Below are 12,214 nucleotides of genomic sequence, written 5' to 3'. Positions count from 1 at the left end.
AGAAACCCCAGATTCCCCATTAGTGTGTGGTGTGCTGCAGGACAGAGGCAGGCCCCTTCTCCGGTCCCAAGGCGAGCAGCTCTAGAGAGAGATTCTCTAATGTTGCACAAAATGTTTCTACCTTAGCGACAAAATATCTGCCAACTCCTCTGCTGTTGGGCAATCTTCCTGAGAATTGTCTTAACTTGGGAGTAATTCTCAGGGAAGAGAGAAAAAAGCTGAACTAGTAAGGATTTCTGCTATCTTTTGCCAGAAAACTTTTTTTTTTTTTTTTTTTTTTTAAACTTGTTACTGAATCCTGTAATGTTTTTGCATTTTCATAGACTACCTTCATTTGATATGCTCTAGTTTTTTGTAGCTCTCATTTAGACAAAATCCACTCCTTTTTAAACCAGGGTGCACTAGTTTAACAGTGAGTCTCCGCTCGCGCTTTGTTGTTAGAGAGAATATTGACTACCTCTGCTAAATGCTGATTTCCACAGATCACTCCTGGTTGAGGTGGTAAAAAAACTATCTGAATTCAAGAAAGCTTGGGCCAGGTACCGAGGATCTCTAAGGGAGAGGAAGGAATAGTAGATGGCATAGATGGGCAGACTGGATAGGCCATATGGTTTTGATTTTTCTCTGTTCCTATGTAATCCATTCCTTGACTTGTCACATCTTCCTCCTCCCCCCCCCCCCCCCCCCCCCCCAAACAAAAAACAAAGGAACATTTTTTCCTCAAACTTATGTCAACGCAGCTACTCCATTTGTGTCATGTACGTACTTGCACTTTCTCCGTCTTCCAACATCTCTGCTTCTATCATCTCCCCTCCCCCCCCCCCCCCCCCCCCCAAACACCACCTTCATCTCTGGTACTATCTTAGACATACTCTCCATACCCTCTGTCCGAACCCAGCACTGTCTCTGGCTTTGTTTCATACACCCTCCCTGCCTCTAGCTGTCATGCTGTCCTGGCTTTTGTGTATCATCAGGCCCTATCCATCAGCTCTCTATCTTCTTTCAGCTCCTGCCTTCCCCCTCTCCTTGTTTATAGACAAGGATTCAGGCTGTTTTTATCCTCCCTATTGCCACAACCTTAGGCCTGGTCTGCTCATACCAGCTGCACAACGCATGGCAATATGAATCCCAAGAAGGATCCCAAGTTTGCACTATTGATTTTAGGGAGAATGGGAGGAGACGGCGTTCACCTGGAATTCATACTCTTCCTCTTCCCTCCCTCCCCACGCCCCCTCACTTCTTTGCATTTACATCCTCTCCTCCACAAATCACTCAGGAGTTATGGCTGTGGTCTAGGAAAGTTTGAGCTCAAGCCCTCTCCCATCCTGTCCTTGATGACAACAGATGGCTCCCGGGACAAAGGAGAAAAAAGGGTCTGGAGCTAACATAGCAGCGCTCCTCTGCTCTATTCTAAATTGTCCTCCTACTTTCCTCTCTTCCACCCCCAAGTGCTTCATTTTGACTCCAGGACACGTTTCTGACATGGTTTGTTTAGGAGTTAAATTTGATTCTTCTCTGATTATACATTCACAAACTAGGTGTATATTGTGTGTTGTTGTTGTTTTTTTTTGTTACATTTGTACCCCACGCTTTCCCACTCATGGCAGGCTCAATGCGGCTTACATGGGGCAGTGGAGGGTTAAGTGACTTGCCCAGAGTCACAAGGAGCTGCCTGGGCCTGAAGTGGGAATCAAACTCAGTTCCTCAGTTCCCCAGGACCAAAGTCCACCACCCTAACCACTAGGCCACTCCTCCACTGTTGCTACTATTTGAGATTCTACATGGAATGTTGCTATTCCACTAGCAACATTCCATGTAGAAGTCGGCCCTTGCAGATCACCAATGTGGCCGCGCAGGCTTCTGCTTCTGTGAGTCTGACGTCCTACACGTACGTGCAGGACGTCAGACTCACAGAAACAGAAGCCTGCACAGCCTTGTACATGGAATGTTACTACTGGAATAACAACATTCCATGTAGAATCTCCAATAGTATCTATTTTATTTTTGTTACATTTGTACCCCGCGCTTTCCCACTCATGGCAGCCTCATGGGGCAATGGCGGCTTAAGTGACTTGCCCAGAGTCACAAGGAGCTGCCTGTGCCTGAAGTGGGAATCGAACTTAGTTCCTCAGTTCCCCAGGACCAAAGTCCACCACTAGGCCACTATACTCTTATCTGACTAGTTTGGCAGATTAAGATCACTTTTGTCCTTTGCAAACTTGATGCTGCCAGTTCAGAAACTGGTAGTTACCAGGGTGGACTATTTTAACTTTTTTTTTTTTTTTTTTTTGTATTTGTCTTCCACAGTTTGGTCAGATTACAGCTAGTGTGAAACTCCCCATTTTAAGTTTTTAGTTTTGGCATTCAGGAAACATGATGATGGTACGCATGCCTTGCACTGGCATTCAACTTAGTGTTATTTATAATACAATATAGTGCTTGTATGCCACCATTCCCATTACAGGTTCATTGTGGTTAGAAATAAAAGAGCTAGTCAATCACTAGGAAAACAAGAATTAAAAACAAATTGTAAAAAAAATATCTTTTTTTTTTTTTTTTCTAACATTTTAAGAGGAGCTTTAATTTCCTACAAAAACTCATATGGTCTGACTTGGACCTAACACCAACTGGTACACTATTCCAGATCTTAACCACTTGGTATGTAATCGGAAGTAAAAATCCACTTACCATATGTTTCACATTTCATTGCTCACTGATGGCTAAGAAGTAGCTGAACCACACTGTGTAAAGATCTTTATGCTGAAAATAAAATTAACAGGGATTGCGTGTATGATCCAACCATAACAAGAACAGAGGGTGAAAGCAAGAGATGAATTTTCAGAAAGTTTCTCTAAAGAGAGGGGCAGTAAGTGATCCCACCAGGATACAGTCAGAACAGCTGAGTTTTGCTTAATGTCATCTGTAATGCAGAAGAGAGAAGAATTTTTCTGAGTATGCAGACATTCTTATTTACATACTGGTTTGTAATAGGACCTGGATTTTTGATTCCAGTTTCCCATCAGGGGCAAGTTTCAAACTTTTATGCCTTGTTCATTTTATTATTGTGTGGGGTTTTTTTTTTTTTTAATCGTGAGCTGCTTAGGTGTAAGTGGGCTATATATATGTCTTTTTTTTTAAATAAATAAAATAAGGTAGTTTTACTGATGAAAAATCTGCTGTAAGATTTTTTTTTTTCCCCCCTTTGCTGATCATTACTACAGTAACAGAAGGCTCCTTGTATGCCCCACATCTAAACCAGGGTTATGAAGTCAGTTGAGCAATTTTGGGTAGAATTGTAGTCAGTAAAACTATACCAAGTTCAAATCCAATTCCAGCTTCAAAATAAAAACTTAGAACAGTAAATGTATAATTTTATACTTTTTGTTGTTGTTTAGATTCTTTGTTCAGATTACAAATATTTTGTGATCTTGGTCCTAATTGATTACAGAAACACAGGATATGCATGTACAAAAACTTCTCTTAAATGTACTATCTATAGTAGGAGTCATAGTAGAAAAATAGGAGTCAGACGAAGGTTTGGTGTACCAACTCCACAACCCTGAACAAAACAGTGTGGCAGAATCCAGTTGTAAAATACAACCATGAAAGTTTTTTTTCAAGGTTTAAGCAATTGGTGACTGTATGATAGACCTTCTAATGCAGTTTGATGGATAGTGGTCTCTGTCCCACTACAGAGAGAGCTTTGTCTGCCAGGTTTTTAAAACAATGGCTAGTAAGCTTTGAATGGGTCTCGGCTATTTTGTACTGGAGAATGGAGGAAAAATGTCCATTTCTATGTAGCTATTTCTCTGCATTTCTAGTGTTTGGTCCAAATATTTATAAGCAAGTGAATTGTAGGATATTTGTAAGCCTGTAAGTCTCTTTATAACCCATTCCGTAGCAGCCCTCAGATCAAACCAGACTTGTATTTGTCTACCAGCAGGTGGAGATAGAGAGCTCATCCATATAGGACCCTGGCAGCAGCCTCGCTTTCAGTATTCTCTCTATCTAGCAGGTGGACGGACATACCCTGGCAGCTCTGGATTGACCTGGACTCCTGGCCACCTTTGGGGGTATAGTTGAATAGTGGGGTTGAATTGGTTGGTGCTGGCTCGTGGTATACCTAGTGAGGCCAGGTCCCTTCCCCTCTCCCTGTCTCCCCCTCAAAATCTCTCCTTTCTACCTGCTATTGTGCTGTCCATATTGGAGTTGAGCTGGACTCCTTTTCAGGCCGTGCCGTTTGGCTTGGCAACAGCGCCTTGAACATTTTCCAAGGTGATGGTGGTGGTAGCGGCCTACCTCGACGACTGACTCATTCGGGTGTCTTTGGAGGAGGAGAGAGCGTGTTACGCTCTGGGTAGTCTCTCTCTGCTTTATACCTTGGGCTGGGTGGTCAACCTCCAAATAACAAGATGCAACTCTCACAAACCCTTGAGTATCTCGGGGGGGGGGGGGGGGGGGGCACTGTTTGATGTGCGGGTAGGGAAGGTCGGTCTTCTGATGGTGTCTCCAAGAGCTTGGGATTACGTGCAGGTATTGGGCTTCATGGCTGCAACCTTGAATGTATTTGTTAAAATTTAATATACCACTCATACAAACTGGCAGACCTGAGTGATATACAATAATGCTATAAAATCAAAAGAACGGAAAAGAATTCCATTATAAAATAGGAAAGCTACTCGACATTCATTCCATATAAGCAGAGATAACTAAACAATCATAAAACAGGTAAACAAATAGGGACAGAAAGGGTAAGGGATGCAAAGGGAAGAGGGAGAACATAAGAGTAGCCATACTGGGTCAGACTAATGGTCCATTTAGCCCAATATCCTGTTTTCCAAACAGGGGCCAAGCCAGGTCAAAAGTACCTGGCAGAAACTCAAATCGTAGTAAAACTCCCTACTACAAATCCCAGGGTAAGCAGTTGCTTCCCATGTCCGTCTCAATAGCAGACTATGGACTTTTCCTCCATGAATTTGTCCAAACCTTTTTTTAAACCCAGATACACTAACGGCTGTTGCCACCTCCGGCAAAGAGTTCCAGAGCCTAACTATTCGTTGAGTGAAAAATATTTCCTCCTATTTGTTTTAAAAGTATTTTCCATGTAATTTCCTCGACTGTCCCTTAGTCTTTGTACTTTTTGAACAAGTAAAAAATTGAGCAGGAAGGTAAGTAAACAGGGCTAGCCTAATGAGTGCACCCAAACTGAGGAAGTTGTTTTGTAGGCCTGATGAAAAAAACAGATTTTTATTAGTCTTGAATTTCTTGAAAGTTGATTTGACCCTGACCAAAATGGGGATGAAGTTCCAGGAGAATGGAGCAGTGAAGAAAAAAGCACAGTGATGAGGACTCCAGTTGGGCAAATTTTGGCCCTGGATGGACCAGACGGAAATCATTGCTAGAGCGCAGTAAACGGACTGGGAAATAGGGAATAGTTAAAGAGGCTAAGTAGACAGGCAAACAGTCTAAAAGCTCTGAAAGTAAGTATACGAAGTTTTATAGACAATTCGCTGGTCTATGGGAAGCCAGTAGAGTTTCTGTAAAAGGGGAGTGACATCGAATTTCTTTGAATGACAGATCAATTTAATAGCGGTGTTCTGGATTGTTTGTAGTTTCTTTAAAATAGCATGGGTGCAGCCAAGGTACCGTATTTTTCGGACTATAAGACGCACTTTTTCCCCCCAAATTTGGGAGGAAAATGGGGGGTGCGTCTTATAGTCCGAAGGTAGACTTCTCCCTACTCATGCGATCTTCCCTGGTGGTCTAGTGACGTCGGGGCAGGAAAGAGCCCCCTCTTTCCTGCCCAGCGCGCTGCTCTCCATCCTCCTGTATGCAGCCTGACGGTGTCGGCGAGATTCAAAATGGCCGCAGAGACTTCAATTCTCGGCGGCCATTTTGAATCTCGCCGAGACCGTCAGGCAGCAATGCATACAGGAGGATGGAGAGCAGCGCGCTGGGCAGGAAAGAGGGGGTTCTTTCCTGCCCCGACGTCACTAGACCACTAGGGAAGATCGCGTGAGTAGGGAGAAGTGGTGACAGGGCCGGGGGGGAGGGCGATCCCTAACTCGGAGGGAGGGATTTGGACAAGACGCACCGGAGCACCTAGGTTTTAGACTTGGGGGAAAAAGGAAAATTTTTTTTTTCCTATTTCCCTCCTCTAAAACCTAGGTGCGTCTTATGGTCCGGTGCGTCTTATAGTCCGAAAAATACGGTAAATATTACAGTAGTTTAGCCTTGAAACTAGAAGGGATAGGACTAGAGAATGGAAAGTGTTCTGGCTGAAATAGTGGCGTATAAAGTAGTTGACGAATAATAAAGAAAAAAATTTTAGATAGGTACGATATTTGAGATACGAAAGTCAAATGGGAGTCTAAAATGACTCTTAAATTACGAAATGACTGGTGAAATAGGTGTACCAGACAGATTCAGGGTACAGATGGGAGTGGTCAGACCACCTGCAAACCAGCAGGCCACAATGTTTTCTTAAGTACCAATTTATGATCCAGATAGCCACTTAGAAATTAAATCAAGACAGTTTTGCAATGGTTCCAGTGAAGAGTTGGAGGAATTTGTAGAGAAAAGTAGTAGAATGTCATCTGCATAGAAATGAAAGGAAATGCTTGTGGATTGGATGAGAGCAGCAAATGGATTTAATAGATTAGAATTCAATAATTTTTTATTGATGACATAGACCTCCCCCTCTCTAGGAACTAGAAATATATCCCACTTGCTTATTGAACTTTGTGGAATCATCCTTCATTGAGAAGCAAACTGCGCCCTCGAGGGTGTAAGATCTGAAGATAAGGGCCCCAAATGGCAAGAAATCGTTTCCTCCTTTTTGGCGAGAACTGGGAGTCCCTTGCTTCCCACGACACTAAAAGACGTATCTGGTTCCTCCAATGCCAGTAGGCCGGGGAGTCTGATGACATCCAGTACTGTAAAATACATTTGCGGGGAACCAAACACATCTTGCGGAGGAACAGTGTTTCATATTTATTCCTACCTCTAAATGCCTCGGGAACATCCAAAAGCATTTATTCTACAGTCCCCAGGATGTGAACCCTCAGCTTTAGATCTAAAAAACGTTGGATATGACCCCAGAAAATTGTTATAGTTGGACAGCTCCAAAATATATGATGAAAAGAAGGGGTGACAGTATTGATCCTTGAGGAACACCACAAGGGAGCGAATGTGGCGAAGCAGAAGGCTTAGAAGAAATGACCTTATAAGATCAGAATGAAAAGATTGGAACCAGGTGAAGACCACCCCAGAAATACTGAGAGAAGAGAGGTGTGAGTTATAGATTGTGATCAACCAAGTCAAAAGCAGCAGTCAAATCTAGAGAAATAGCTAGGACTACCTAGTACTTATCCAGGTGGGAATATTTTAGAAAGAACTGATGCAATAAGTTTCTGTTCTATGAAGATTCTGAAAACCGGACTGTCTAGTATGTAAAACGAAAGTTTATTGGAGAGAGAAGATTATTGCTGATAAACTGCCTTCTCTGATAGCTTAGAAAGAAATCATAAATTTGTAAAAAGGTTGATTAATTTGTGGAAATTTGGGGATCAAGACTTGGTTTCTTCAGATGAGGATGCAGTGTAGCAGATTTCCAAGATGTTGGTATCTACCTGGAAGATAAACTAAAATTGATTGTGAGGATCTTTGGCTGAAGATCCCTGAACTGCAACTGTTACCAATATATTACATTTCTTTGAAGGGGTGAACAAACATGTGGATAAAGGTGAGCTGGTCGATTTATTATGTGTCTGGATTTTCAAAAGGCGTTCGACAAAGTACCTCAGACGCCAGAGGAAATTGGAGAGTCATGGGATAGGCGGTAGTGTCCTATTGTGGATTAAAAACTGGTTAAAAGATAAAGTAGGGTTAAATGGTTGGTATTCTCAATGGAGAAGGGTAGATAGTGGGGTTCCCCAGGGGTCTGTGCTGGGACCACTGCTTTTTAACATATTTATAAATGGTCTAAAGATGGGATTAACTAGTGAGGTAATTAAATTTGCTGATGACACAAAGTTATTCAAAGTTGTTAAATCGCAAGAGGATTGTGAAAAATTACAAGAGGACCTTAACGAGATTGGTGAAACTGGGCATCTAAATGGCAGATGACGTTTAATGTGGGAAAGAGGAACCCTAACTATAGCTGCGTAATGCAATGTTCCACATTAGAAGTCACCGACCAGGAAAGGGATCTAGGCATTATCGTTGATGACACATTGAAACCCTCTGCTTAGTGTGCAGCGGTGACTAAGAAAGCAAATAGAATGTTAGGTATTATTAGGAAAAGAATGAAAAACAAAAATGAGGACGTTAAAATTCCTTTGTATCGCTCCATGGTATGACTGCACCTTGACTATTGTGTTCAATTCCTGTTACCTCATCTCAAAAAAGATATGGCTGAATTAGAAAAGGTACAGAGAAGGGCGATGAAAATGATAAAGGGGAAGGGACGATTTCCCTATGAGGAAAGGCTAAAGCGGCTAGGGCTCTTCAGCTTGGAGAAGAGATGGCTGAGGGGGAGATATGATAGAGGTCTATAACATGAGTGGAGTGGAACAGGTAGACGTGAATCACTTGTTTTACTCTTTCCAAAAATACTAGAACTAGGGGGCATGCAAAGTAATAAATTTTAAAATGAATTGGAGAAAATATTTCTTCACTCAACGTGTAATTAAACTCTGTAATTTGTTGCCAGAGAGTGTAGGGAAAGCAGTTAACTTAGTGGGGTTTAAAATGGATGGCTTCCTAAAGGAAAAATCCATAGACTAATTGTTAAAATGGACTTGGGGAAAATCCACTGATTTATTTGTGGGTAAGCAGCATAAAATATATTATACTGTCTTGGGATCTTTCCAGGTACTTGTGACCTGGTTTGGCCATTGTTGGAAAAAGGATGCTGGGCTTGATTGACCTTCAGTGTGACCCAGAATGGTAGTACTTATGATGAGGGCAGCAGATCAAGGGAACAGAAGGTAGGTCTCATAAGAAGAGATGGTCTTAGTCAATGAGAGAAGAGAAATTTAACTGAAAAGATGACCAGGAAGAGAATTCTATTACAGGTAGCGGGTTTTGACCTGAGAGCTTTGGGATCGCTGAAATTAGGCTCTGTGAAACTGGTGAAGGGGGAGAGGAGGGTGAAACTACAAACAAATTAATTCCTAAGATCCTGAACTTGAGACAAAATACTGAGAGTTTCTGCAGATGGAACTAGTTGACCCCTTACAGAGGGGTTTTGACAGCAAAGTCAATAACTGGAAAATAAAGTTCTTTAGAGGGATTGGGTGCCGTTTTAAGGATTAGATGGTGGTGATTAGACACCAGCCTGTTGGGGGGGGGGGGGGGGGGGGGGCTCGCTGCTTGGACAGAATTGCGCAGGGCCTCAAGTCGCCAATGAAGGCGTCATTACCAATCAATTGCTTGGGATTGCAAGTGGTTCAGAAAGCCCTAGTGGAGTTTCTCGATCTTGTGCAGCAGGGGCGTAGCCAGACAACAGATTTTGGGTGGGCCTAGGAAAGAAGTGGGTGAGCACCAAGTGTTCTCCCCCAACAGCACCAAAGAAATATCTCAGCTGGCGAGAAAATGCTTCTTTCCATCTTGGCTTACCATCAGGTGGAAGTCTTCAGCTGATATAGCTTGGGATCTCCACCAGCTACCACTAAATGTGTGCTACTGTTGGGTGGGCCTGAACCCTAAGTGGGTGGGCCCTGGCCCACCCAGGCCCACCTGTGGCTACGCCACTGTTGTGCAGGGCTGTTTTTTGTCCAAAAACATGACGGCAGTGGCGTATATCAACAAGCAAGGCAGGACAAAGAATGCTGCCCTGGTGCGGGAGTCCGCTTGTCTCAGCCTCTGGACAGAGTGGCACCTGTCTCTGCTCTCAGTGGCATATATCACTGGGGTGCTCAATATGCAAGCAGACTTCCTCAGTCACACGCTGCTGGATCCAAGGGATTGGGAACCCTCTCGATCTGCATTCTGCCTGATCAGACCGTTTGGGGGGTGGGGTACCGGAGATGGATCTCATGGCAACTCAGAGCAACGTAAAGGTATCCTGGTTCTTTAGCAGGAGGCTGCAGTAGAGGGTGTGGATGCCATGTTGCAGCCCTGACCCTCTAGGGGGTCTGCTTTACACTTTTCTGCCCTGGCTAATGATCGGCAGGCTTCTGGGGTGCATTGATAGTCACCTGAGCCCAGTGGTGGTGGCGCCAGATTGGCCTCAGTGGCCCTGATACACAGACTTGGTCCAGCTTGCGGCACTAGATTGGCCGCTTCAGTTGCTGAGTGGCAGGGGGCTTCTGGAACAGGGGCCAGACCTCATGGAGAATCCCTCCCCCTTTTGGTCTTACAGCCTGGCTCTTGAAAGGTTGAAACTGAGGAAGAAAGGATATACAGACTCGGTGATTACTACGCTGCTGCAGTCCTAGAAGAAGTTGATGTCCATCACATACGTGAAGGTTTGGTAGACCTTCGACTCTTGGTGTGGGTTGCAGGGGATGGTCGCTGTGACTGCCTTGCTGTCTCATATCCTGGCCTTCTTGTAGGCGGGTCTGGACAAGGGGCTGACGCTGGGCTCCTTGAAGGTGCAGGTAGCGGCACTGGCATATTTTTTGTGGCCGACTGCATGATGCTTCATTTGCTGCACCCCCGGATGTAGCCTTTTTTTTCTGCATGAGGTTAACCATCTCCATCCATCCAGGCTGGCCGGTTTGTCCAGAATGGCAGCTTAACGTGGTGTTGCGTAACCTCCAGAGGCTGCTGTTTGAGCCTTTTGGACCAGATTTCCTTGAAGAACTTGATTTAAAAACAAACAGTGTTTCTCATGGCCATTGCGTTGCCCAGCTGGGTCTCTGAGCTCCAGGTGCTTTCATGTCGGGATCCATTCCTTTGCTTTACCGAGGTGAGTCAACTCTGGATCGTTCCTTTTCTCTCAGAAGTGGTCATGGGTTTCCATTTGAACCAGCCGGTTTTCCTCCCATGCTTTCGCAGGTAGGATTACCCCGAGGACATTTTGTGCACTTCGTTACCTGGATGTTTGGACGGTTTTGGGCAGTATCTGCCAGAAGTCATTGATAACCTCCAATCTGACCATCTCTTTTTGTGCTGTTTGCAAGTCGGAAGAAGAGTTAGCAGACTGCTAAGACGACGATAGTGTGCTGTCTGAACGAGGCCATTTCTTCAGAGTATCTGTTGGCGGGGAAAGTCCCCATCAGCCTTGCTGAAGGCATACTCTGCAAGGGCACAGGTAGTGTCAGTGGATGACATTTGTAGATCCGCGACGTGGGCCTCTGTGCACTCTTTTACAAGGCATTATAGGCTGGACGTGGCAGCATTCCAGGATGTGACTTTTGGCATGGCAGTCTTGCAGGCTGGGGTTGTTCAGTCCTGCCGTTCTTGAGGACTGCTTTGTAACATCTCACAATCTCTGGGTTGATCTGAGGGATGCTCTGGAAGGGAAAATAGTACTTACCTGTTAATTTTCTTTCCTTTAGTCCTGAAAGATGAATCCAGAGGCCCGCTTCTTTGTGTTGAGATTCAGCTTTTGTTGTTTCTGCCTTGTTCCTCTCCAGGTGGAGAATTGTGGCAGAGGCATTAAGTAGACTTGAAGAAACATTCACCAGATGTAGGTAGGTCGTGGTGTCCTGGATGATGACACTCTGGGCACAAGAGTAGCAATTTTGTATGTAGAACTACCCCATGGCATAGTCATGCATGGGTCCTGGTGCTAGCAGAGCACCTGTTGCTATTCCAGTTGGTTTTGTGGCTTGTTCCTTTGTGTTTAGAGGCAGGAGATTCCTCTCTTCTAGTTCATGTTTTTCACTGCTTGGGTATAGACAATGCTGAAAGCGAGGCTGCTGTCAGGGTACTATTTGACTGAGCCCTGGAGTTCTCTCCCTCTGTCTTCGCCTGCTGTTAGGCGGACACAAACCACAAGTCTCTGGATTGATCTTTCGGGATTAATGGAAAGAAAATTAACAGGTAAGAACTCATTTTCCCTTGCATCAGGTACCCACTGAGATTTTATAAGTTGTTTGGGAGTAGATACTTTTGACCTACAAATGCAGCATTCTGTACATCTTATAGTGCTATAAGAGTATACATTTTTAAATTCAAACTACAATAATTACTGTCCTCTGAATTGCTTTGCGCATATGGACTTTGTATGCATTTGTTTATTGCTAACATAATTGAAATATTT

General features: G+C 44.0%; 1 protein-coding gene across 1 annotated transcript in view; it reads left to right on the top strand.

The window, feature by feature from the left end:
- TM2D1 (TM2 domain containing 1) overlaps positions 1-12,214 on the top strand; it is a 66,011-nt gene that overhangs the window by 32,710 nt on the left and 21,087 nt on the right. The window lies entirely within an intron of this gene.

Source organism: Microcaecilia unicolor, chromosome 6, assembly GCF_901765095.1.
Source record: "Microcaecilia unicolor chromosome 6, aMicUni1.1, whole genome shotgun sequence".
Lineage (NCBI taxonomy): Eukaryota > Metazoa > Chordata > Amphibia > Gymnophiona > Siphonopidae > Microcaecilia > Microcaecilia unicolor.
Note: the sequence above shows the minus strand (reverse complement) of the source record. Positions and strands in the feature narration are given on the sequence as shown.